This window comes from Dipodomys spectabilis, unplaced genomic scaffold, assembly GCF_019054845.1.
Source record: "Dipodomys spectabilis isolate Male_0828 unplaced genomic scaffold, ASM1905484v1 ptg000029l, whole genome shotgun sequence".
Lineage (NCBI taxonomy): Eukaryota > Metazoa > Chordata > Mammalia > Rodentia > Heteromyidae > Dipodomys > Dipodomys spectabilis.
Window position 1 is genome coordinate 1769950 of NW_024870706.1, and position 4941 is coordinate 1774890.

The following is a 4941-nucleotide window of genomic DNA, read 5'->3' on the forward strand; positions in this document are numbered from 1 at the left end:
TTTAAGTCTTTCGCCCACTTATTTATTGGGCAGTTGTTTCTTTGAGGATTTGTTGTTGGGGGATTTAATTTTTGAGTTCCAAGTATATTTTAGATATGAGACCCTTGTCCGTTGTATGGCTAGTAAAGATCTTCTCCCAATCCGTGGGCTTTCTATTGATCTTGCTAGCTATGTCCTTTGCCATGCAGAAGCTCTGCAACTTCATGCAATCCCATTTGTCCAACCTTTCTTTGATTTGTTGTGTTTCCGGGTCTCTATTCAGAAAATTTCGTCCTGAGTCAAGGAGACCTAGGGTTTCTCCAATTCCATCCTGTAATGTTTTCAGAGTGTTTGCTTTGACTTCCAGATCTTTAATACATTTGGAGTTGATTCTGGTGCACGGTGATATATAGGGATCTAGCTTTAGTTTTCTACAACTAGTTAAAAAATTTTGCCAGCAACATTTATTGAAGAGGCTGTCTTTCTTCCATTCTATTGTTTTAGCTCCCTTATCGAAGATTAGATGGCTATAGGTCTGTAGGTTAATTTCTGGGTTTTCAATTCTATTCCATTGGTCCTGAGGTCTGTTCTTATGCCAACACCAAGCTGTTTTGATTACTATGGCTTTATAGTATTGTTTGAGATTTGGTGTTGATATTCCTCCAGCAGTGTTCTTTCCGTTGAGGAGCGTTTTTGTTATTTGGGGTCTTTTATTGTTCCATATGAATTTTTGGATTGCCTCTTCTATTTCCTTGAAGAATGAGGTTGGAATTTTGATAGGTATCGCGTTGAATTTATAGATAGCCTTGGGAAGTATTGCCATTTTCACGATGTTAATCTTTCGAACCAAGGAGCATGGGAGGTTTTGCCATTTTTAAAGTTCTGTGTTGATTTCCTTTTTCAAGATTTTAGTTTTCATCATAGAGGTCCTTCACTTCTTTGGTTAAGTTAATTCCTAAGTATTTTATTTTTTGTGGGGCTATTACAAATGGAGTTACTTTCCTAATTTCAGCCACACTTTTCTCATTGTTGGCATACAGAAAAGCCATTGGTTTTGGGGGGTTAATTTTATACCCTGCTACTTTGCCAAAGTTTTGAATCAGCTTGAGTAATTTGGGTGTGGAGTCTATGGGATTCTTTAAATATGAGATCATGTCATCAGCAAAGAGGGAGAGTTTTATTTTTTCTTTCCTTATTTGGATCCACTTTATGTATGTATCTTGTCTTATTGCTGTAGCTAGGTATCTAATATTAGATTGAAGAGAAGTGGAGAGAGTGGACATCCGTGCCTTGTTCCTGAGTTAAGAGGAAATGGTTTCAGTTTTTCACCATTAATTATAATACTGGCTGTAGTTTTGTCATATACAGCCTTTATTGTATTGAGGAATGTCCCATGGATTCCTAATTTTTCCAAATCCTTCATCATAAAGGAATGCTGGATCTTGTCGAATGCTTTTTCTGCATCTATTGAGATAACCATTTGGTTCTTATTCTTGCTCCTGTTGATGTGATGAATAATATTAATTGATTTGCGTATATTGAACCAGCTTTGCAGCCCTGAAATTAATCCTGTTTGATCATGGTGTATGATTTTTTGGATGAACTGTTGAAGTCGTTAGGCCAAAATTTTGTTGAGAAGTTTTGCATCAATGTTCATCAAAGAAATGGGTCTATAGTTCTCTTTCTTTGATGAGTCCCTGCCTGGTTTTTGGATGAGGGTTATGATGGCTTCATAGAATGTGTTCCGTAGCGAACTTTCTCTTTCAATTTCATTGAAGAGTTGGAGGAGTATTGGTGTGAGCTCTGCTTTGAAGGTCTTGTAGAATTCCGCTGTAAAACCATCTGGTCCTGGACTTTTCTTAGCTCGCAGGTCTCTTATTGCTCTTTCTATTTCAATGCTTGATATGGGCCTGTTAAGCTGGTTTAACTCATCTTAGTTTAGTTTTGGAATGTCAATATTTGCTAGGAAAAGGTCCATTTCTGTCAAGTTCTCAAATTTATTAGCATAAAGTTTTGAGATATATTTCCTTATAATGTTTTGAATCTTGGTTGTTTCTGTGGTGATGTTTCCATTCTCATCTCTGATTTTATTTATTTCAGTGTGTTCTCTACTTTTTCTGTTAAGATTTGCTAAGGGTCTGTCAATTTTGTTAATTTTTTCGAAGAACCAACTCTTTGTTTTGTTGATTCTTTCTATAGTTTTTTTGGATTCTAATTCATTTAATTCTGATTTAATTTTAATTATTTCTTTCCGTCTACTGGATTGGGGTTTATTTGCTGCTCTTTTTCAAGGAGTTTCAGATGTGTCATTGAGTTGTTGGTTTCAGACCTCTCCTATTTGTTGATGTAGGAGCTCAGACCTATAAACTTCCTTCTGAGTAGTGCTTTTGCTGTTTCCCAGAGGAGCTGGTAATTTGTGTGTTCATTTTTGTTGAATAGCATGAACTTTTGAATTTCCATTCTAATCTCTTCCATGACCCGCTTGTGATTAAACAGTGTGTTGTTCAGCCTCCATGTGATAACAGACTTTCTTTGGTGGCTTTTGGTGTTGAGTTCTAATTTTATTCCCTTGTGGTCAGAGAGAATGCAAGGTATAACTTCAATGTTTCTGAATTTAGACAAGTTTGCTTTGTGGCCTAAAATGTGGTCTATTTTAGAAAATGTTCCATGTGCTGCTGAGAAAAACGTGTATTCTGATGCTGGTGGGTGAACTGTTCAGTAGATATCTGTTAAATCTAGTTGATCTATGCAGCTGTTTAGATCTGAAGTTTCTCTGTTGAGTTTTTGCCGAGTTGATCTATCTAGTGGGGAGAGTGGTGTGTTAAAATCCCCAACAATTAATGTCTTTGGATTTATATGGGATTTGAGGGAAAGTAGTGTTTCTTGGATAAATTTGGGTGCTCCATTGTTTGTCGAGAAGATATTTAGAATTGTACTATCCTCCTGATAGAGAGATCCCTTAGTTAGTATGTAGCGACCTTCTTTATCTCTTCTCACGAATTTTAATTTGAAGTCTATTTTATCTGATATTAGGATTCCAACTCCCACCTGTTTATGGGGGCCGTTTGCTTGGTAGATTTTGTTCCAACCTTTAACATTGAAAATGTGTTTGTTTTTACGGGCAAGATGTGACTCTTGAAGGCAGCAGACAGAAGGGTCTTGTTTTTTAATCCAACTAGATAGTCTATGTCGCTTAATTGGAGAATTCACTCCATTAACGTTAAGAGAAAGGACTGAGAGGTATTTGGGAGTTTCTGCCATGTTATCCACCTTCTTGGGGGCTGCAAAAACCGGGATTTTCCTGTGGTTCTTGGAGTCTCAGCTTGTGTGCAGTTTCTTGGCCTTTATTTTGGTCTTGTTGGTTTTCTATGTGTAGGACATCTTTAAGAATCTTTTGAAGGGCTGGTTTGGTGGAGATGTATTGTTTCAATTTTTGTTTGCTATGGAAGGTTTTTATTTAGCCTTTAGTTATGAAGGAGAGTTTAGCTGGGTACAGTATTCTTGGTTGATAGTTGTTTGTTTTTAGGGGATGGCATGCATCATTCCAGGCTCTTTTTGCTTTGATTGTCTCTGCTGAGAAATCTGAGGTGATTCTAATTGGTTTCCCTTTATAGGCGATTAATCTTTTCTCCTTGACAGCTTTAAGGATCTTTTCCTTGGTCTGATCCTGTGTGGATTATAATGTGAAGGTGGGATGTCTTATTCTGGGCTGGTCTGTTTGGAGTTCTAAATGCTTCTTGTATCTGAATAGGCTTATCTTTTTGCATGTTTAGGAAGTTCTCTGCAAGGATCCTGTGAAACAAAATTCCTAGGCCATTAACTTCTGTTTCTAGGTGCTTCTCTACACCCATTATCCTTAGATTAGGCCTTCTGATTGTGTCTTCCAAGTGTTGGATAGATCTATCATATTTCTTGGACTTGTCTTGGGTGGTTGTATGTTCTTTCTCTATAATATCTAGGCTGTCTTCAATCCCTGAGATTCGATCTTTTGCATGGTCTAACCTGCTGTCTAGATTTTCTACTTTGTTTTTTATCTCTTTCCCTTCTAATTGATCAGCTTTGATGGCTTCAAAATCTTTGTTGAAGCTTTGTTTTAGATCTTTTATGAACTTCTTTACTTCCTTAATTTGATGTTCAGTGTTGATTCTCAGATCACTTAGTTGATTGGTTATGGTTTACTTGGACTCCCATTCCTTATGTTGGGTTCCATTCAGCATTCCCTTTGTGGTCTCCCTTTCTTCCTTCAGCTCTTTGTTAATGGATTCCATGAATGCCTTTAGTGATCTTTGTGTATTCTCTTCCTGCTCTCTCAATTCCTGTATTACTCTTTGATTAACTTCCTCTCATTCGAGGGATTCCTGTAGCTCTCTATGAGTGTTCTCAGCCTGTTCAGGCCATTCCTGCCTTTCTCTTTGAGTATTCTCAAGCTGCTCATGCAAATCCTGTGTCAGTTTTTGCGTAGTTTCCTCACGCTTATGATATTCCTGTATAAATTTTTGGATTGCCTCCTCTCTCTCCCTATCACGCTCATACAGAGTCCTTTGTATGCTTTCAATCTTTTGATTTATCATGTTTGCCAACAGTGTTCGTAGAACTATTTGGGAATTCTCCTCTGGATTATTCATTATCTGTTCTGTTCCTTGATTATCGGTATTGGGAATTGAGATACCCGGATTTACCATTTTTCTTGTGTTTTTCCGGCTTACTCTGCCCATTTGAGATGAAAATAGCACCAGGTTTGTGCTAGAACACTATCTTAAGGCAAGCATCAACCCAAGTCTGAATTTGCACAGTCAATAGTCTACAGATACAATCTAGTTCAACAGATACATCTATTCAACACCAAACAACTATATGTTAATGGGCTACGAACCGCAAAGAAGAATTTGGAAGACCAGAAATTATTAGGGTTAGGGAGAGATGTGGGTAAAAAAATAGGAATAGATTGATGTGGGGAGGCTC